The sequence below is a fragment of the Choloepus didactylus genome, chromosome 3 (assembly GCF_015220235.1).
Source record: "Choloepus didactylus isolate mChoDid1 chromosome 3, mChoDid1.pri, whole genome shotgun sequence".
Lineage (NCBI taxonomy): Eukaryota > Metazoa > Chordata > Mammalia > Pilosa > Megalonychidae > Choloepus > Choloepus didactylus.
Window position 1 is genome coordinate 159,750,905 of NC_051309.1, and position 23,597 is coordinate 159,774,501.

The 23,597-nt window shown below is 38.6% G+C and overlaps 1 protein-coding gene and 1 pseudogene across 5 annotated transcripts in view; one reads left to right on the top strand and one right to left on the bottom strand.

Moving 5' to 3' along the window:
- Positions 1-23,597, bottom strand: part of TTC29 (tetratricopeptide repeat domain 29) — a 323,750-nt gene that overhangs the window by 245,585 nt on the left and 54,568 nt on the right. The window lies entirely within an intron of this gene.
- LOC119529907 lies at positions 15,980-17,424 on the top strand (annotated as a pseudogene).

Here is a 23,597-nt window from a genome sequence, read left to right on the forward strand (position 1 = left end):
GAATGTGATATTAATTTTATTGCAGCTATCTTAACATTTAGAAAATTCCTTGCTATATGTCAATATATATACATCAATAAGAATATTGTAAGAACAAAAAGAAGTATTTGTAGGAAGATAAAATAAAAGAGCCATGAATGCAAACTTTTAAAAAACAATACAAACGAGATATGCAATAGGGATTGTAACTTCCTGGAGGCAGAGAACAAGTCATTTGTTTCTCTTGTATTCCCATATAATCGTGCAAATGTCAAAAAAAAAGGCCTGTGTAATATTATTAATATCAGAAAAAATAGAATTCAGGCAGAAAAAGATAAAGGGGCATAGGAATAGCACAGATTCAAAAATAGGTTGGTTTACTGAGAAGTATAGTAATTAGGAATGTAGCTAATAGCATAATTTTAAAATATATACAATTAACAGAACAATAATGAGAAATTGATTTTAATATTTGTTTCCCTCAGAAACTTATAGAGGGAAAAAAGATTTGAAAAACATTTGTTTCTCTTGACTGAAATAACAGGCTCAATCTAATTATTAGATTACAGACAGATTCCAATAGATTTTTCTATACAGAATTGCCTACCAAATACACAGAAAATATATACTTATTTTAAAATACACAAAAAATACTTATAAACATTTACCATGTACTGACCACATTGAAAATTTCATAAACTGATATCATACACGGCATACTGACTGAGAACAAGTAAACTCCCCAGTCCCGCCTTCCACATCCACCACCCCTGGAAAAATAAAAAACAAAAACAAACAAACAAAAAAACAAATTACCTGAAAACTTACAAATGCATTTATTAATTTACTCATTGTCTAAAGGAGAAACCCTAATGGAAATTTTCATGTATTTAGAATTGAAAGACCAAAAAAAAGCATTAAATGTCAAATCCTAGGAGAAGACATCATCACAGTATTCAAGGAAATTTATAGATTTAAATGCATTTGTTAGAAAACAAGAACAACTGATAAAAGTGAAAAGCTTTCAACTCAGGATGCTAGAAAAAAAAATTCTAACAAAATAAACTCAACAAAACAAACCCCAAAAATAACCTGAAGGAAATATAAAGGTAAATGCAAAAATTAATAAAATAGAAAACAAAAGTTGAACCATAAGACAAAAGAACTTTGGTTGTGAGAAAGGAAAAATAAATCTTTCAAGTGTAATCAAGTAACACAAAAATAGACATGTCACCAAATATAGTACCAGGAATGAAAAAGGGTATATAATGTACTCTTAAAATTACAGTAACAGCTAACTTTTATTGCATGCTTATTACGCGCCAGTCACCATTCTCAATACTTTACATGTATTATCTTCTTTAAATTTTACAACATTTTTATGAGATAAGCATCATTATTATTATCTTCATTACACAATGAGGAAACTATGGCACAAAGATTTTCATTAACAAGCCCAAGATCACACACCTTGTGATGAAGCTGGGCTACCACATCCCAGACAGTTGAACTCTAGAGCCACAATTATCTTCATTACTACCTCCAGGAAATAGGGAACATTTCCATAGACACAGAAGAGCTTTAAAACATCATCTGAAAATATGTTAAATTTTATCACAACAAATACAAAGAACCTACATAAAATGGGCACTTATTTTTAAAAAATATCAATTACCAAAACTGGTTCAAGAAGACTTACAAGACCAATTACAACGGAAGATCTACTTCTCCTAACCCCATCTCAACCCCAGCCCCTCGCTTCTGTGGCCAAAGCAGTTAACTATTTGATTTTGCAGGTGAGTTCTGCCAAACTTTCAATAAATAAGAAACTCCCATCTTACCCAAAATGTTCCATGGCATAGAAAAAGATAGCAAATTCTTTAGTTCATTTTACAAAATCCCCAAAGGTTAACATAAGAAAAGAAAGTTTAGGACAGTGTCATTATCCCTTAGATGCAAAAATCCTCATGAAAGAAAGTAAGATGGAGAGAAAGAGAGAAAAGAAAGAAAGAAAGAATTCTTAGTAACACATAAGTAGGGTTTATTTGAGAATTTCCAAGGATGATTCAAAATTAGAAAATCTAGTAAATTTATGATAATCTCAGTCAAAAATTATTTAATAAAGTTCAAAGTTCATTTATGATTAAAGAAAAGGAGGAACTTAAAAAAAAGTGAGTTCTTTATCTTGAAAATGAGCATCTATGAAAAATCCATGGCAAAAACCTCCATGTTTTATGATATGTCAGAATCACTCCTGTTAAAGACAGGATCATGAAGGGATGTTGTCACTGCTATTATTTAACACTGGTGTGGAGTACTACCATTGAGGTTTTATTGGGATTGCAATGAATTTATATATTACTTTGAGAATTTGTATCTTTAAAATACTGAGTCTTCTTACATATTAAAAGTGATAGTTTTCCTGACTCTTGATAAGATAATCTAAAATTCATAGGATACAGCTAAAATACAAGAAAACCTGCTCATTTGGAAGAAAGAGGGAAACTGTTTGCCAGAAATAACAATATGCCCTAACTATATTAATAAAAAGAGTTGTGGTTATTGACACAAGAAAGAGCAAATCAGTGAGACGGAAAACATAAGTTTATGTGTACACACAAAGTGAAATTTGGTATTTAATAAAAATGGCATTTAGATTCAGGGGTTAAAAGATGGATTATCCACAAAATGTGTTGGGAATAAATGATGCTCTACTTGCAAATTTTGTTGGTTTTATTTTTATATTACTATTTTATCCTATTATTGTTTTTATATAATATGTATACAGAATGTTATATTGCCTTTCTACCTTAAATAATACACTTAAGTTGTCACTTCCTGATCATCTCCTTGACCCTAACATATGGGACATGTACATATTAAACCTTACCACCAAGATCCTTCAGTGGCTTAAATCAGATCATTTGTTATAGTAACTCTTTTCTGTAGACATTTCTTTATTTTGGTCTTTGGGGTTCAGTGCTTTGTTTCTCAATCCCTGCATTATCTGAAAAAGCTTTTATTTGGCCTTCCCTTTTGATTTATCACACAAGATGTGTGATCTTGAGCTTGTAAATGAAAATCTCTGCCACAGTTCATTTGTGTAATGAAGATAATAATAATGATACTTATCTCATAAAAATATTCTATCTGAATATAGAATTCTAAGTTAAAAATAACATTTCTGCAGATTTTGAAAGCACCCTTTTTCTTTCTTCTAGAATGAAGTGTTACTGCTGAAGAAGGTGATGATTGCCTTATTACTTGATGACAACCTCTTCCCACACTCGTGAAAGCTTCTAGTATCTTCCATTTAGTCACATTGTTCTGGAAATTTCATGAATATGTATCTAGGTGACTTTTCCCTTTTTCTCTTTTTCTTTTTATTGTTTTGGGCTTCTTTTTTTTTTCATTTGCTGGTTACTTTCATAGTCCATTTCAGCCTAAAGATCTGTGTGTTTTTCAGCTATTATCCTCCATTTCCTCCATTTTCACTATTTTCTCTTTCTGGAATTTCTACTAGATAAATATTCTTCTGGACTGATATAGTGTATTGCATGACTTTAAAGAATGTTTTCTATTTCTTTCCTCTTTTTTGATTCATGTGCTGAGAGGTATCTTGTCTTTCTCTTCCAGCCCTTCTACTGAAAAAAAAATTTTTTAAATTTCAGCAATCATTATCTTAATTTTGAAGAATCATTTTTCTTTTTATTGAGGATTTTTTTTAGCATCAGGTGCATCTGTTGGAATGTAAGATTTTCTACAATTTCTTTAAGAAAAAAATTAGAAATGTTTTTAAGCTCTCCTTTTCCTTATAGAACCTTTGTTTCAGCTGAGCTTGGATGTTCTCTTTGTTCATCTTTTATTTTTTTCTTTTGTGTTGTGATATTTCCTCAAATATTAGAGGATATTTGTCCACTCATAATGATGAATTTCTCGATTTCTTAATATAGGTAGGGTGCATGAGTGTCCTCTGCTGGTAAGCTTCATTCTGAGGTGCACGGTGGGGAGGACCCAGGCAGGCTACTCCCTGCACCCACGGCAAATGAAAAAGACTTTACACGGTGCACTGGCTTCCCTGTTAGAAATATAGGAAGATTGCTATTTGTATTTAGGATTTTTTGCATGTATGCTGATAAGGAATATTATTTTGTGGTGCTCTATTTATGTAATAGCTTTTTATGGTTTTAGTATCAGGGCAATGCTGTTCTCATAGAATGCACTGAGAAGTATTTCCTCCTCTTCTATTTTTTGAAATAATTTGTACAAAATTGGCATTATCACTTCCTCAAATGTTTGGTAGAATTCAGCAGTGTAACAAAATGGGTCTGGAAATTTCTTTGTGGGAATTATTTAAATTATGAATAAGACTATCGAAATTCTGTATTTCTTTTGGCAGGTTATTTTAAGAAATGTAGTCATTTCATCCAAGTTATTGAATTTATCAACATAAAATTTATTCCCTAATTAGCATTTTCATACCTGTAGGATCTGTAGTGAAATTGGTCAATTATGTCATTTCTCTTTATCCCTCATCAATATGGCTAGAAATTGATCAATTTTAATAATTTTATGAAACTTTTCAAAGAACCAGCATTTAGTCTCATTGATTTTAAACTGTTCTATTTTTCTAATATAAGTTAATATAAGTTAATTTTATAAATTTCCCTTTAAGTACTGTTTTAGTTGCATTGCACAAATTGTGATATGCCATGCTTTCTTTTTCACTTAGTTCAAACAATTTTCTAATTTGCCTTTTGATTTCTTCTTTGATCCTTCGATTATTTATAAGTATGTTGTTTAGTTTCCAAATTTAAAGGGATTTTCCAGGGATTTTTCTGCTATTATTTCTAATTTAATTCCATTGTGGTAAGAGAACATAATTTCTATGATTTAAATCCTTAAATCTTAAAAGTATATTGATATTTATTTTATGTCTCAGAATATGGTCTACTTTGGTATCTGTTCTATGTGTGCTTGAAAAGAATGTGTGTTCTTCTGCTTTTGGGTGGTATGTTTTATAAATGATAATTATTTAAGCTGATTAATGGTATTGTTCATTTTTTCTATATCTTTACTGATTTTTCTATCAATTATTGACAGAGTGGTATTGGGATCTGCAACTATAACTGGAGACTATTAATAGACAGCTAGACTTGTCTAGTTCTCCTTTTATCATTTTTGCTTTATTTATGTTGAAGTTCTATCATTAGGAACATAAATATTAAGGATTATGTCTTCTTCATGAGACAACTCCTTTTATCATTATGAAATGTTGCTTTTTATCCCTGGTGGTCAGGATTGAATCATGTTCCCCACAACGTTATGTTTAAATCCTAACCCCTGGTCCTCGAGGTTGTGAACACATTTGTCAGTAGGACTTTTGAAGCTGTTATTATCAGTTAAGGTGTGGACTCATTCATGAGCAGGATTTTTTTAAATGTATTTTTTATTGTGACCTTTAACATATATACATTACAGTGTTAACTTTCAAAGCATGATTTAACAGGCAGTTAGAGAGCAAATTTCAAAGAATGTCATGGGTCACAGTTCCACAACTTCAGCCATTTCCATTATTGTAAAATACAATGTACATACAGAAAGGTGTTAACTTTTGATGTACAGCTCAACAGGCAGTTATATAATTTCAAAAATTGTTATGAGTTACAGTTCCCCAGTTTTACTTCTTTCCTTATTATGCAATACAGGGGATATACAGAAAGGTGAAGAATTTCAAACCACAATTCAATGAGTAGCTACAGAGCAAATTTCAAAGGATATTATAGGTTACAGCTCCACCATGTCACCTACCTCCTTCCAGCTATTCCAACCCCCCAGCATCATAGACCTTTGTTAAATTTTACCTTGTTTGTTGCTACTCCTTCCTCTCACCTAATCTCTTTCTCCATCTTCAGGGGGGTCTAGGCAGTGAGCACCCTAAATTGTTCCTATTGAAAAGGGGTGTTGACAGTATGGGGAAGGGGGCTGCATCTGATTGTTGTCCTTAAAGTGGCTGTTGCCTCTGGGTTTTAGACTTGTCTGACATAGAAACACTGGTGGATTTAAGTTTCTGAGAGATAAACCTTAGCAAGTGAATCTTTTATAGAATCTCAGGTAGGGACCTAGGTATTTGGGGACTACTTTTGGTTAGGGCATGGCACACTGTGCATGGCACACTGTAGCCATTTTGGATGTCTAGCTGGAGCTTGCATAAGTGAAACTTCTAGGATAGCCTCTTGACTCTATCTGGGATCTCTCAGCCACTGTGACCTCAGCTTATTACCTTTCTTTTTTTTTTTTTTTTCTTTTCTCCCTCTTTTGGTCAAATAGGCATTTTCAATCCCTCACTGCTAGGGCCCGGCTCATTCCGGGGCATCATGTCCTGTGTTGCCTGGGAGATTCATTCCCCTGGGAGTCATGTCCCTCTTGGGGTGGGGGTGGGGTAGGCTAGTGAATTTATTTGCTGAGTTGGGCTTAGAGAGAGAAAGACCACATCTGAGCAACAAGAGGTTCTCTGGAAGTGCATCTTAGGTATAATTATAGGAGGGCTCAGCCTCTCATTTACAACCCTGTTTCACAAGACCAAGCCTCAAGTCAAAGCCTTGATTTTTTAAGTAGTGGGTAAACTTCACTTAATATACTTTCTATCCAAACTAAATGGTCAGTTTCTTACATTTATCTTCACTTAGTTATACAACCTCATCACTCTCAACTTTAAACACTTATCACAGCATGATACATCCCAGAGTTCTTATCAGCTGCTAATTATTCATCCTTAGTATTAATGTAGTGTTGGTAAGATATTTCTATTAAGCATAGTCTTTAATATGTAATGGGTAGTTTTTCCATATACCCCTTTGTTGCTAACTCTCTGCACCAGTGTCATACCTTATAAGCATATCATGCTAATATTTAGGTTTGTGGTGCTACTCTGTGGGTTACATGCCTTTAAACAACCATTTATGAACATGTGTGCCTTCAATGAGTCACTGATACTTATAATCCCATTAACGAACCATAGTCACACCTGATCATTCCCATACCATTGAGTTCATCCTCATTATCATATCTGTACATATTAGATTATCATTCCCCCTTCACTAGCTTCTGTCTATCTCGAGGTCCCCTATATTCTACATTATAAGACACTTATTTTACATTTTTCATGGAGTTCACATTAGTGGTAACATATAATATCTCTCATTTGTGTCTGGTTTATTTCACTCAGAATTATGTCTTCAAGGTTCATCCATGCTGTCATATGTTTCATGACCTTGTTCCTTCTTTCTGCTGCATAGTATTCCATGGTATGTACATACCACATTTTGTTTATCCACTTCTCTGCTGAATGACATTTGGGTTGTTTCCATCTCTTGGCAATCGTGAATAATGCCGCTATGAACATCAGTGTGAAAATATCTGTTCATGTCACTGCTTTCAGATCTTCTGGGTATATACCAAGAAGTGAAATTGCTGTATTGTAAGGTAGCTCAATATCTAGTTTTCTAAGGAACCACTAAACTGTCTTCCAGAGTGGCTGTACCATTATACAGTCCCACCAGCAATGAATAAGAATTCCAATTTCTATGAGCAGAATCTTTGAAGATCCTGTTTAGATGAGGCTAAATTGAATCAGGGTGAGCCTTAATACATACGACTATAATCCTTACAAGGAGAGGAAATTGGGTTGCAGTCAGCCAGTAGAAGCCAGAAGTCAGTAGAAGTCAGAAGTTATTGGAAATCAGAGAGGCAGACACAAGGAAGTATGGCCATGTGATGGAGGATTGCCAGACTCTGAGAGAAAGCAAGCCCTGCCAATAACTTGATGTTGGACTTCTTACATCCAAAATGTGAGACAATAAATTCATGTTTAAGCCAACCCATTGTGTGGTATTCATCATGGCAGCCCTGGCAAACTGAGACAGCCAGTAATATTCCTACTGCTTTTTGAAAACCAATTTTGGAATATCTGAGTTCCTCAGACTTTTTTTCCTTCCTTTCCTATCACGTGAAGAATTTGTTGTCTTTTGTACTTCTGTATGGTCATTTAAAATACTGGAAAGAAATGTGCTCAGCCCTTCATCTTGATCTGGAAAAAGCCTGAAGCCAAACTCACTTTTAAGACAATTTCCTTGTTCAAGATGTATTTCTGTATTTTGGTTGTAGAACAAGAGATTGTTTCAGACAAGCTTAAATAAGGGGTTTGTATTAAAAAGAAGTTCAATGGTGGGACTAGAATCTCATAGGGATCCAAATCAGGATTGCAGAATGGCTGGGTTCCTCCAGAGGTGAACCCAGAGTGGGTTCTGGATGCAGGGTAGTCCAGCGAATTTGGGAGGTGTCTGGAAATACTCTCTGCTTAGCTATAGGTTGTGGCTCAGCTACTCCATTTTCTTTCTAACTTACTCATTCCTTCTTCTCTCTGTATCATTTTCCTACCTCATTGCTTCTGCTTCTTCATAATTTGGTCAAATTACTTAACCTCTCTGTGACTTGGTGTGTTGGTTTGAATGTATTATGTCCCCCAAAACGCCACTATCTGTGATGTAATCTTGTATGGGCAGATGTATCAGTGTTGATTAAATTGTAATTCATTGAGTGTTTCCATGGAGAAGATGTGAGTGATGACCCTGATTGGATAATTTCCATGGAGGTGTGACCCCACACATTCAGGGTGGGTCTGAATTAGTTTACTGGAGCATTATATAAGTTCAGACAGAAGGAGCGAGCTTGCTACAGCTGAGAGGGACACTTTGAAGAATGCACAGGAGCTGAGAGAGGAACTGCAGATGAGAGAAAGTTTGAAGATGGCCATTGAAAGCAGACTTTTGCTCCAGAGAAGCCAAGAGAGGAAAAATGCCCCAAGAGCAACTAAGAGTGACATTTTTGAGGAACTGCAGCCTAAAGAGGAACGTCCTAGGAGAAAGCCATTTTGAAACCAGAACTCTGGAGCAGATGCCAGCCACGTGCCTTCCCAGCTAACAGAGGTTTTCCAGGTGCCATTGGCCATCCTCCAGTGAAGGTAGCTGATTGTTGATGTGTTACCTTGGACAGTTTATGGCCTTAAGACTGTAGCTGTGTAACCAAATGAACCCCCTTTATAAAAGCCAGTCCATTTCTGGTGTTTTGCCTCCCAGTAGCATTAGCAAACTAGAACACTTGGTCTCTTGGAGTAATAATAGCTCTTTGAAGAACTGGAGCTAAGGTCACTTAAAATAGAAACCAGAACATAGCAATTATTTTTGTACATTTTATCACAATTGTTGAACACTTGAGCTTTCACTGAGTTATACAGTCCCAGTCTTTATCTTTCCTCTTTTCTTCTGGTGTCCCACATGCTCCTCACCTTCCTCTTTAAACCATATTCATAGTTATCTTTGTTCAGTGTACTTACATTGCTGTGCTACCATCACCCAAACTTGTGTTCCAAACCTCTCACTCCTGTCTTTTTCTATCAGTCTGTAGTGCTCTCTTTAGTATTTCCTGTAAGGCAGGTATCTTGTTCACAAACTCTCTCATTGTCTGTCAGAGAATATTTTGAACTCCCCCTCATATTTGAAGGACTGTTTTGCCAGACATAGGATTCTTGGTTGGAGGTTTTTCTCTTTCAGTATCTTAAATATATCACACCACTTCCTTCTTGCCTCCATGGTTTCTGCTGAGAAATCCACACATAGTCTTATTGAGCTTCCTTTGTATGTGATGAATCACTTTTCTCTTGCTGCTTTCAGGATTCTCTCTGTCTTTGACATTTAGTAATCTGATTATTAAGTGTTTTGGCGTAGGCCTATTCAGATCTATTCTGCTTGGAGAATATTCTGCTGTGCTTCTTGGATCTGTAATTTTATGTCTTTCATAAAAGATGGGAAATTTTCATTGATTATTTCCTTTATTATTGCTTCTGCCCCTTTTCCCTTCTCTTCTCCTTCTGGAACACCAATGATACTTACATTGTTGTATTTTGTTTCGTCCTTAAGTTCCTGGAGATATTACTCATACTTTTCCATTCTTTTCTCTATCTGTTCTTTTGTGTGTAGGCTTTCAGGTGCCTTGTTCTCCAGTTCCTGATGGTTTTCTTCTGCCTCTTGAGATCTGCTGTTGTATGTTTCCATTGTGTCTTTCATCTCTTGTGTTGTGCCATTCATTTCCATAGATTCTGCCATTTGTTTTTTTGAACTTTCGATGTCTGCCTTATGTTCACCCAGTGTTTTCTTTATAGCCTTTATCTCTTTTGCCATACCTTCTCTAAACTTTTTGAATTGATTTAGCACTAGTTGTTTAAATTCCTGTATCTTAGTTGAAGTGAAAGTTTGTTCCTTTGACTGGGCCATAACTTTGTTTTTCTTAGTGTAGGTTGTAGTTTTCTGTTGTTTAGGCATCTGGCCTCCTTGGCCACCCCAATCTGGTTTTCCCAGATGAGAGCAGGCTCAGGTCCAAAAAGGAAGAAATATTCAGTATCTAGTTTCCCTGATGGTGTGTCTTAGAGGATTGACACACCCTGTGCTTTTCTGCCCAACAGGTGGTGCCTGTCAGCCTGTCACTCCAGACTGGTGTAAGGAGGTGTGGCCCGTGGCTGTTTTCCCCCAGGCTCTGGGGTCTGACCCTGAACAGAAGGCAGGTAGCAGAGCTGGGCCCCTCCTCTTTCCTCCTGGGAAGCTATGCCCCCTAGAGAGAGGTCATTTGCATATAAATAGATTCTTTGTTTCTCTGACTTTGCTATCTCCACCCTTGTCTGGGTCAGAGTGCTGTGAGTTTAAAATGGCTGAGGCTTTCTCTACTGCAGAGCACTGTGAACTAAAAACAGTTGAAGCTTTCTCCACTGAGCCACCTAGGTTGACAGAGAGAGAAAGAGAGAGAAAGCCCCTTTTCAGGGTCAATCTTCAGTCCCTAGATTCACCTATCGGCCAGAGATAGTACCTGATCCTTTGGGCTCCCCATACCAAGACAGATACATACCCTGTCTTGCCAAGGTCAGTCATCTCCAAAAGCCTCTGTCTGCTTGTTGGGGATTCACAGTCTGTATAGAGTGGTTAACATTAAAACCCCAGTGGAGCTGGCTGAGGTATATTTGCTTGTTTAGAGAGTGCTGCTCTCTAGCACCACCAGGCTTCCATGAGGGAGGGCTCTCAGCTCTTGGCTTGGGTCCACAGCATTTACTTACAGATTTTATGCTGTGATCTCGGGCATTCCTCCCAATTCAGGTTGGTGTATGATGAGTGGGTGGTCACATTTTTCTCCCCACAGTTATTCCAGGTTGTTTACTTGTTGTTCCTGTTGTTTATTAATCGTTCCAGGGGGACTAACTAGCTTCCACTCCTCTCTATGCCGCCATCTTAGCTCCTCCCCCTAAACACTGGCTTTTAAAAAAAGTTCCTGCCTAGTGCATTTTTTAAATTCCCAAATTTTAAATGTGACCGAGAACAGCATTTTTCTTTTTTTTTAAATTATGGCCCAAACTGTCTTTTATTCTTTCCCGGTTTCATACCTAGAGATCTCCTATGGAAACAATGCCAGAATGTTAAAAAGGTAGGTAGGGAGAGTGACACCTCTCCTTTGTCCCCATCTGCATTCTCTGCAATTGCTTATTTCTTTATATTTAATTTGCTGTATAGAAGGAAAGTGGGGCAGCTTGCCTTCCTCCTCCTCTCACCTGTCTTGTCTCTATATAATCCCTGAGGTTAGTTATGCATGACCATTTACTTGGAACTGGCTTCTTCAGAGAGTTTAATTTGAAAATTACCTTAGATAATTTAATTTAACTCCATACTATACCAAAGAGCAAAAGATTTTGAAGAGAAAACAAAATGATTTCACCAAACTACTCAAAAATAAACAAAATGAGTGATGTAGGAGAAAAGCACACCCGAAAGGGCCTACATTTCTGTGAAGTTACTGTGAAACAGTATATCCTGAATAAATTTACTCACCATGTTCCATATATTTGGACATTGTGCAAATCCAGATGCTAGATTTGCTTGTAACAAGTATATCTGTTGTTTATAAAAGCGTCTTTGAAGACAGTTCTGAAATAAACTCAAGATGAAGACCAAGATTGGAAAAATTCTAATTTACTTTGTTAGTAAATATTATGCAATTCTAGATGAGGCAAGAGAAAAGGCATTAACATGTTCAGAGAGTCAGAAACTAGAATAGAGGTGACCAAGAACTGGAGTGGGGGTAGGGAATGGGAGTTAATGCTTAAAGTATACAGAATTTCTATTCTTATATATTTGAATGTGGCTAAAAGGGGAGATTTTAGGTTGCATATATGTTGCCAGAATATAAAATAAAAAACCAAACCAAAAACCTAGGACTGTACAACACAATGAACTCTATTGTAATTGATGGACTGTAAGTAATAGTACAATTATAATAATTCTTTCATGGTTTGTAATAAATATACCACACTAATGCAAGGTGTTAATAATAGGGTGGTATATGGGAACTCTGTATTTTATGCATGACTTTTCTTTAAACTTCCAACTTCTCGAATAAAAAGAAAAAAGGAGAAAAGGCTTTAAAGGTATGAAATCTAACAGTTCTTTGTTTCTTTACAACCCAAACTTGCTGAAAATGGTAACTGATAGTTCTAATTGCCACTATGCTGACTAGCAAACTGACTCTCAGAGTAAGATATTCCGAAAGAAAGCAATATCTTATAAATGTGCACAAAATTGAACCAAATGTATTGTTCCACATAGTAGAAACTGATATTTGAAGCAGAAAATAATATTGTGTGGATTAACATTCTACATCCCTAGATGATTCTGTTTATTTGTATCCTCATATACATAGCTAAAGCTGTAAAACTGCCCCCAGAAATTTTTATTTGAATCTATAAATGACACTTTTATTACTAAGCTACTCAAAGCAATTATGATATGATAATAAGTGATATTTTAAGTCCTTTTAAAAACAATAATGTATTCTGAATACTATACCGAATATAAAAAAAACAAAGTACAGAAACATTTCCAACGTGATCTTTAGTTGTTAAAGATTGGTTAAAACTATCGAAGAGAACAGACATTAATGAACAAACTTTGGGAGTTAAAAGCTGACAACACAGGCAACCAGGAGATAGAAAGAGGGCAGAGATCAGCCATTTGATGCTGAAGGACTACAGAATGTTTAGGATTGATTGCATAGATCCAGAAATAGACAGGATAATACTGTGTGATGGTAGCACGGTATTGTAAGTACACTGAACAAAGATGTCTGTGAGTAAAGCTGAAAGAGGTGGGATAGGAGAATGTATGACACCAGAGGTAAAGATAGATGATCAAGACTGGGACTGTATAACGTGGCAAAAACTGGAGTGGCCAATGACTGTTACTAAATATACAAATATAAAAATGTTTTTGCATGTGGGAAAGCAAATGAATGTCAACCATGTAGAAATTTGAAAAAGGGATGGTATTCAGAAAAAAACATAATCAAAGCAAACTGGAGTCTATGGTCAACAGTAACATTGTAATATACCTCCATTAAATGTAACAAAGGCAATACACCAATGCTAAATGTATATGAGAAGGGGATATAGGGGAGTAATATGGGATTCTTGGTAGTGGTGTTATTTGCTGTCCTTAGTAGTATATTGTATTGTATGACATGTTATTTTTCTTTTTATCATTTTTTCTTATTGCTAAAAAAAAAAAACAAAAAACAAAAAAAGCAATTTTTCTTGTAGTAATAAGTATGTTCAAATGCTGATTGTGGTGATAAGTGTACAACTTTATGATGATACCATGAACAACTGATTGTACACTATGGATAAATGTATGGTATGTGAATATAACTCTATAAAATTGTAGGACAATATATATATAGGAGTAAAAGTGTTGGAGAAAACATGGTGAGAGGGATGATGCCTCACCAATATGGACTCACTACAATGTGTAAACTCAGAATTGAATCTTAGAACATAGCCTAACGTGGACACAATAATTGTAATAGTCCCTAGATTGTAAGCTCTTACAGCAGTTAACTCTATCCCTGAATTGTAAGGCCTATCTCTAAACTTTGAGATGCTGATCCCCTAGCATATGTTGTCACAAACATTGGGACTGGCGGTTTGATGTGCTGAGCCCTCGAGCATGGGACTTGCCCTTATGAAGCTCATTACCACAAAGGAGAGTCTAAAGTTGTATGTAATGGTGCCTAAGAGTCTCCCCCTGAGTACCTCTTTGTTGCTCAGATGTGGCCCTCTCTCTCTCTAACTGAGCCATCTCGACAGGTGAACTCGCTGCCCTCCCGCCTACGTGGGACCCGACTCCCAGGGGTGTAAATCTCCCTGGCAACGCAGAGTATGACTCCCGGGGATGAATGTGGACCCGGCATCGTGGGACTGAGAGTATCTTTTTGACCAAAAGGGGGATGCAAAATGAGACGAAATAGTTTCAGTGGCTGAGAGATTCCAAATGGAGTCGAGAGGTCACTCTGGTGGACATTCTTATGCACTATATAGATAACACCTCTTAGGCTTTAATGTATTGGAATAGCTAGAAGTAAATACCTGAAACTACCAAACTCCAACCCAGCAGTCTGGACTCCTGAAGACGATTATATAATAATGTAGATTACAAGGGGTGACAGTGTGATTGTGAAGACCTTGTGGATCACACCCCCTTTATCTAGTGTATGGATGAGTGGAGGAATGGGGATAAAAACTAAAGGACAAATGGGGTGGGATGGGGGGATTATTTGGGTGTTTTTTTTCACTTTTATTTTTTATTCTTGTTCTGGTTCTTTCTGATGTAAGGAAAACGTTCAGAGACAGATTGTGGTGATGAACACATAACTATGTTATCATACTGTGGACAGTGGATTATATATCATGGATGATTGTATGGTGTGTGAATGTATTTCAATAAAACTGAATTTAATTAAAAAAAAAGAAATTAACAACAAAAAAAAAAAAACTATCGAAGAGCCGTATGAAGACCTACCTAATAAAAGTCAAATCATCAGTGTCAAATGTAGAAAGTGAATACAATGCATTTGAAAAAAAGAATATCTTTAAGGCTTAGCCATAATCGAGTCACTTAAAAAGTAACAAAGTATACTGAAATTCCTTATATAAATGTAGATGATATAAAACTTGAAAGCCCTTTGCCTTTGTACATTTCTATCCATTGCAAAGTAAAATAAATCCTCCATAATTGTATTTGGCTATTCCACTAACAACTACTTTAGCTTATTCTGCTGAATTAGTCGCTTAAATTTTATACTCCTACCTATGTACATAAACTTTTTGAGAAGTTTAACTTGCACAATTCAAGAACGAATCAGCCACATATAGCACTGAACTGAAACACTACACCCAATACTCACAGCAGGATTCCTATTTCAAGATGGGTTGATCTGGCATTCATTCACTTAATAGCAAGTGACTGCGCTCCCACCATGTGCCAGGCCTTTTAGGCCCTGGGACACATGGTGCACACACAGACATACCCCTGCTCTGGGTCAGCAGCCACTCTGCTAGGGACACAGTTGACATATAAACTCACAAGCAAGATGGAGACCAGGTTAAAGCAGAAACAGACCCTAGTGATTTGACTGAGAGTGGGTATGGGTGGGGTGGGGACGATTGGTTATGTGGTCACTTCACTGAAAAAGTCTCATTCAGAGTGACACTTGCATGCACCAAGAGGAGGGAACAGTGGGTAGAGTGGGAGAAAAGGTCAGAGAGGTCAGCAAGGGCCAGATCATGCATAGCATTAGGTCATTGGTGACAGCTTTAGATTTTATCATAAGAGCCATGGAAAGTTCTTGGAGGGTTTTAAGCAGGTTGGAGGGTGGGAGTGGGGTGTCATGATCTAATTGTTCAAAAGATCACTCTGGCAGCAGGATTTTGGTGGAGTTAGATTGGGAGTGGAAAAAGCAGCTAGGAGACTCTTCTAGTGGTCTAGACAAGAGATGATGGGTGGCAACCCAGAAGCAGTAGTCCTCAGCTCCTTCTCCAATCTCTGGTTTGGTCTGCCTTCCCATTTCTTCAGCCTCCACCATGTCCATCAGGGTCACCTAGAAATCCTACAAGGTGTCCTCCTCCAGCCCCGGACCTTCAGCAGCCTCTCTTACATGAGCAGGCCCAGCACTCATGTCAGCTCCTACTCGGGTGGGCAGCAGCAGCAGCAGCTTCCGGAGCAACCTGGGGGCTAGCATGGGTCTGAGGGGGGCTATGGAGGGGCAGGGAGTGCAGGGGGCATCACAGCCATCACAATGAACCAGAGCCTGCTGAGCCCCTTTAAGCTGGAAGCGGACTCCAACATCCAGGCTGTGCAGTTGCAGGAAAAGGAGCAGATCAAGACCCTCAACAACAAGTTTGCTTCCTTCATCAACAAGGTGCGGTTCCTGGAGCAGCAGAACAAGATGCTGGAGACCAAGTGGAGCCTTCTGCAGCAGCAGAAGACTGCTGGGAGCAAAACAGACAACTTGTTTGAGAGCTACGTCAACAACCTTCGGCGGCAGCATGAGCACTGGGCCAGGAGAAGCTGAAGCTGGAGGCGGAGCTTGGCAACATGCAGGGGCTGGTGGAAGACTTCAAGAATAAGTACGAGGATGAGATCAACAAGTGAACAGAGATGGAGAATGAATTTGTCCTCATCAAGAAGGATGTGGATGAAGCTTACATGAACAAGGTAGAGCTGGAGTCCCGCCTGGAAGGGCTGACTGACAAGATTAACTTCCTCAGGCAGCTATATGAAGCGGAGATCCGTGAGTTGCACGCCCAGATCTCGGACACGTCTGTGGTCCTCTCCATGAACAGCTGCTCCCTGGACCTGAACAGCATCATCACCGAGGTCAAGGCCCAGTATGAGGACATTGCCAACTGCAGCCGGGCCAAGGCCAAGCGCGTGTACCAGATCAAGTATGAAGAGCTGCAAACGCTGGCCGGGAAGCATGGGGATGACCTCCACCGCATGAAGACGGAGATCTCCGAGATGAACTGGACCATCAGCTGGCTCCAGGCTGAGATCAAGGGCCTGAAGGGCCAAAGGGCTTCCCTGGAGGCCACCATTGTGGATGCCAAGCAGCATGGGGAGCTGGCCATTAAGAACGCCAATGCCAAGTTGGCCCAGCTTGAGGCCGCCCTGCCAGGCCAAGTAGGACATGGCGCGGCAGCTGCGTGAGTACCAGGAGCTGAAGAACATCAAGCTGGCCCTGGACATCGAGATCACCACCTACCATAAGCTGCTGGAGGGCGAGGAGAGCCGGCTGGAATCTGGGTTGCAGAACATGAGTATTCATATGAAGACTTCCAGTGGCTACTACTCAGGTCCACTGAGCCCTGTCTTCAGAGGCCTCTCAGGCCCTGGCAACAACTACTCCTTCAGCTCTGGTGGGAGCCACACTAGCTCCACCAAGGCCATGGTCGTGAAGAAGATTGAGGTCCACGACGGGAAGCTGGTGTCCAAGTCATCCGATGTCCTGGCCAAGTGAACTGCCAATGCAGCCCTTCCCAGGCCACCTGCCTGCCGTGCTGCCCCAGAGCCCGGGGACAAGGAGCAGTGCAGGGAGATGTAGGGAATAGGATACCTGGGGTACCCCTTCTTGCCCATGTCCCCAACTAGAAGCCAGTTTTGTCTTTTCCAAATTAAAGCCTCAGTTGGCTCTGCTAACCAAAAAAAAGGAGATGATGGGTGGCTACACAATGAAGACAAGCAAATGAACACAGTAATTTTGGAGTTAGATCTGACAGGATAAGCTGATGGATTAGATACCGGGGTGAAGGTGAGGTAAAGCTCACGGCTGCATTGGTGCTATTGACAGATTTGGGGGAAGATTGTGGGAGGAAAATTTTTTTCTTTTTTAGAATGGGGTGAAGCAAGAGTTCCATTTTGGGCTGTATTAACCTTGCAATGTCTTTTATATATCACATATATTTATATATTATAGATCATGATGTATATATAGTGTGTGTGTATATATATATATATTCTATTTATATTTATATAAAAGTTTGGAGCTCAGTGGAATGATCAGGGCTGGATTTAAAAATTTGGTAGTTCTTTTGGTTTTGTAAAGCAGCTGGAATGCAATGTTCCAGAGATTGAATGGATGGGGATTTATTCGCTTCCAATTTACAGTTCTTAGACCATGAAAATGTCCAACTCAAGGCATCAACAGGATGATACCTGGACTCTGAAGACAGGCTGCTGGCATCTGACACCTCTGTCATATGAGAAGTCACATGGCTTCGCTCCTGGGTTTCATTGCTTCCAGTTTCTGGTTTCAGTGGCTTCCTCTCTGAGCTTCTGTGGGCCCTCTCTTATCTCTGGGGCTTTTCTCTATAAGCTTCTCTTAAATTTCATCTCTTAGCTTCTGTATGTGTTTTATCCTCTTATAAAGACCTCCAGCAAGAGGATCAAAACCCACCCTGAATGAGGCAGGCCACATCTCAATTGAAATAACCTAATCAAAAGGTCCCACCTACAATAGGTCTGCACACACAGGAATGGTTTAAAAGTTCATGGCCTTTTCTGGGGGTACATAACAGCTTCAAACTACCATAGTAGTTGTCAGGTTGCTGCTAATATTTAAAGCCATAAGACAGGATCCAGGTAAAGAGTATAACTGGAGTAGAGAGCCTAGGACCCAAATCCCCACTACTGAGAGTTTGAAAGAAAGCCAGCCAATAAAGGATACTGAGTACAAAGACTTAGGAAGAAAACCATAGAATGTGGTATCCTGGAAGCCCCAAATATAGAGTTGTCAAGAAGGAGAGTGTTCAACCCTGTCAAATGCTGTTGAGACATCAAGCAAGATGAGGAGAGAAATGTGGCCATTAGATGTGGTGGAAATGGAAGCTATTGGTGACACTAAGTTGAGTGAGTTCAGTGAGTGCCTAAGTAGGAATGGAACCTACTTAGAGTCTATTGAGGCAAGAATGGGATGTGAGACCCTTGAGATAGTAGTTCTAGTTGCAGTGGAGGATACAGAGAAATGGAGAAGAACTTGGATGGGGATATAAAGTCAAGGGAAATACTAGAATAGATATGAATGCTAGTGTGACTGATCCAACGGAAAAGGAGAAATCTATGATGTAGAAGGAAAACATGTTGAACTACAAGAGAAAGTCTTTGATCAGGTGAGAAGGGATGGTATAAAGAACACAATGGACATCTTAAGACAAGAAGAGAACTTCAGCCCATTGCAATAGGAGGAAAGTCAGAGTATGAGTGTACAGATAAGTAGGTTGGTATATTTTGGAGTATTTAAGACTTTACAAAGGGTATGTGCATATTAAGGGGTATTAAAGCTAGTGTACATCAATTATATTAATGTCTATATTACACATATGTAACATATATATGTAAATACACCTATCATCATAAGAATAAGTCAGTAAGGAGAAGGATTTGAGAGTATATCTTAGATAATGCTTTTGCCTGATAGACAATTTGGTTCAAGTTCTCCTCATGACATTCTTATATACCGAGGATCTGTGATTGACCAGTCTGATCAATTTATAATGCTACCAGACAGGGAGCCAAACTCAGAAATCTGTCTCTATCCTAGTCTTCTCTGGTTTCCTCTAGACCTCTAGGCTGTACCTTACAGTACAGTCAACACTTACTCATTCCACATTTGTTTCCTGCTCATAGGTCTTATTGTTTCAAATGGATGTTAAGGTTCCAGGATGGGGCCAAGTATTTTACAATAAAATATCATTGTCTCTCCCACTGTGAAAAACCTAGTATTAGATATAAAGTAGGTACTTAATGAATGTGTGTTGACCAATTTATCTTTTAGAATTGAATAGCTAATAAAAAATTTTATGCAGCAATTCCTTGGCTAACAGAATATGCATAATTCCTCATGTCACCTTGCTGGGAGATGCTGAAATCATTCATCAATTTTCTCCTTTATATGCTATTCAATTAGTTTGTCTGGGTGAGATCTAGAAGGAATATCAATCAAAAGTATAACAGTAAGCTGAGTACAAGCTATCTTCAAACTAATGGTTTGTATCTACTATCTTAAAGAAAGGGCTTAAAGAAAGTATTCAAATGCAGGAATCTTTGAGAATGTGCTAGTAAGGACTGAGAATTACCCAGAGCTATTGTTTTCTGTAGCATAATGATGAATTTGAAATCAATTTGGTAATACCCATAATGAAAAAAATTACTAAGGGAATATGCATCACCATAGCCTACCTTGCATTGTCTGAGATCAAATTTTTCTTCAGTGAAGTCTGAAAGTTTAGGCATCAGCAGGTTTTTAATTAAATTATGTGAAGCATAAGTTTAGTTCCTAATAAGTCAATTAAATATATTTAGATATCATTACATTTAATTTAGAATGTAAATATTGCTCCTACATATTTTTATTTTAAGAAGTAACTGTACCATTGTATTATTGTAATATTGCATATATTAACCATTAATTTAATTCAACAGGCTACCATGTTCAGGTAATGAATTAATAATCAGAATAACAGTTAACAAAAGGTCCCAGATACTATGTATGGAAGTCTATAGAGTTTGTAGGAAGTGAATGATTATAGTTATTGCCGGAATTTGACCCTCAAAATAAAGTAGTTACAGAATGAACTATTGAGTTTTTCCATGTTACATGCAAATTGATAAAAATAATGTTTAGAAAATAAAAGATATCAAGAGATTTAGAATTTTAGAATGTATGAAACCTATACCAAAAATATCATTAGGAAATCTCCCTTCAGTGTAATCCCATGACATCAGACAATACTAATAGTTAGAATCTTTCAAAAGCATTTGTTGCATAAAATATTTAATGGAATGATCTAATGAATTCCATAAAATGCATGTGCATTTATAGGATCTCAATGTTTCAGTGTTTACATCTGAGTCTCTGACAATAATAGTCACTAAGTCTATGGGTAAGAAATGTTAAAAGTGTCTGCTATTATTCTATGTCTCTATTCATTTCTCACTAATTGACAGGGGTTTTTATATTGTTATATTTTCATCCCATGAAACAAATTCTAACTAGTGGCAAAATAGCAAAGTTTACAATATTCTTTAAAAAATAAATCTACTCGGGCGGAGGCGGAGCAAGATGGCAGACTGGTGAGCTGTATGTTTTAGTTACTCCTCCAGGAAAGTAGGTAGAAAGCCAGGAACTGCGTGGACTGGACACCACAGAGCAATCTGACTTTGGGCATACTTCATACAACACTCATGAAAACGTGGAACTGCTGAGATCAGCGAAATCTGTAAGTTTTTGCGGCCAGGGGACCTGCGCCCCTCCCTGCCAGGCTCAGTCCCGTGGGAGGAGGGGCTGTCAGCTCCAGCAAGGAGAAGGGAGAACTGCAGTGGCAGCCCTTATCAGAAACTCATTCTACTGATCCATACTCCAACCATAGATAGACTGAGACCAGACACCAGAGAATCTGAGAGCAGCCAGCCCAGCAGAGAGGAGACAGGCATAGAAAAAAAACAACAAGAAAAACTCCAAAATAAAAGCAGAGGATTTTTGGAGTTCTGGTGAACACAGAAAGGGGAAGGGCAGAGCTCAGGCCCTAAGGCGCATATGCAAATCCCAAAGAAAAGCTGATCTCTCTGCCCTGTGGACCTTTCCTTAATGGCCCTGGTTGCTTTGTCTCTTAGCATTTCAAAAACCCATTAGATCTCTGAGGAGGGCCCTTTTTTTTTTTTTTTTTTTTTTTAATCCTTTTTTCTTTTTCTAAAACAATTACTCTAAGAAGCCCAATACAGAAAGCTTCAAAGACTTGCAATTTGGGCAGGTCAAGTCAAGAGCAGAACTAAGAGAGCTCTGAGACAAAATGCAATAATCCAGTGGCTGAGAAAATTCACTAAACACCACAACTTCCCAAGAAAAGGGGGGTGTCCGCTCACAGCCATCATCCTGGTGGACAGGAAACACTCCTGCCCATCACCAGCCCCATAACCCAGAGCTGCCCCAGACAACCCAGTGTGACGGAAGTGCTTCAAGTAACAGGCACACACCACAAAACTGGGTGTGGACATTAGCCTTCCCTGCAACCTCAGCTGATTGTCCCAGAGTTGGGAAGGTAGAGCAGTATGAATTAACAAAGCCCCATTCAGCCATCATTTCAGCAGACTGGGAGCCTCCCTACACAGCCCAGCAGCCCAGAACTGCCCTGGGGGGACGGCACTCACCTGTGACATAGCACAGTCATCCCTCAACAGAGGACCCGGGGTGCACGGCCTGGAAGAGAGGCTCACTTGCAAGTCTCAGGAGCCATACGCCAATACCAAGGACTTGTGGGTCAGTGGCAGAGACAAACTGTAGCAGGACTGAACTGAAGGATTAGACTATTGCAGCAGCTTTAAAACTCTAGGATCACCAGGGAGATTTGATTGTTAGAGCCACCCCCCATCCCTGACTGCCCAGAAACACGCCCCATATACAGGGCAGGCAACACCAACTACACACGCAAGCTTGGTACACCAACTGGACCCCACAAGACTCACTCCCCCACTCACCAAAAAGGCTAAACAAGGGAGAACTGGCTTGTGGAGAACAGGTGGCTCGTGGACGCCACCTGCTGGTTAGTTAGAGAAAGTGTACTCCACGAAGCTGTAGATCTGATAAATCAGAGATAAGGACTTCAGTTGGTCTACACATCCTAAAAGAACCCTATCAAGTTCAGCAAATGCCACGAGGCCAAAAACAACAGAAAATTATAAAGCATATGAAAAAACCAGACGATATGGATAACCCAAGCCCAAGCACCCAAATCAAAAGACCAGAAGAGACATACAGCACCTAGAGCAGCTACTCAAACAACTAAAGATGAACAATGAGACACTAGTACGGGATACAAAGGAAATCAAGAAGACCCTAGAAGAGCATAAAGAAGACATTGCAAGACTAAATAAAAAAATGGATGATCTTATGGAAATTAAAGAAACTGTAGACCAAATTAATAAGATTCTGGACACTCATAGTACAAGACTAGAGGAAGTTGAACAACGAATCAGTGACCTGGAAGATGACAGAATGGAAAATGAAAGCATAAAAGAAAGAATGGGGAAAAAAATTGAAAAAATCGAAAGCAGGACCTCAGGGATATGATAGATAATATGAAACGTCCGAATATAAGACTCATTGGTGTCCCAGAAGGGGAAGAAAAGGGTAAAGGTCTAGGAAGAGTATTCAAAGAAATTGTTGGGGAAAACTTCCCAAATCTTCTAAACAACATAAATACACAAATCATAAATGCTCAGCGAACTCCAAATAGAATAAATCCAAATAAACCCACTCCGAGACATATACTGATCACACTGTCAAACACAGAAGAGAAGGAGCAAGTTCTGAAAGCAGCAAGAGAAAAGCAATTCACAACATACAAAGGAAACAGCATACGACTAAGTAGTGACTACTCAGCAGCCACCATGGAGGCAAGAAGGCAGTGGCACGATATATTTTAAATTCTGAGTGAGAAAAATTTCCAGCCAAGAATACTTTATCCAGCAAAGCTCTCCTTCAAATTTGAGGGAGAGCTTAAATTTTTCACAGACAAACAAATGCTGAGAGAAATTGCTAACAAGAGACCTGCCCTACTGGAGATACTAAAGGGAGCCCTACAGACAGAGAAACAAAGAAAGGACATAGAGACTTGGAGAAAGGTTCAGTACTAAAGA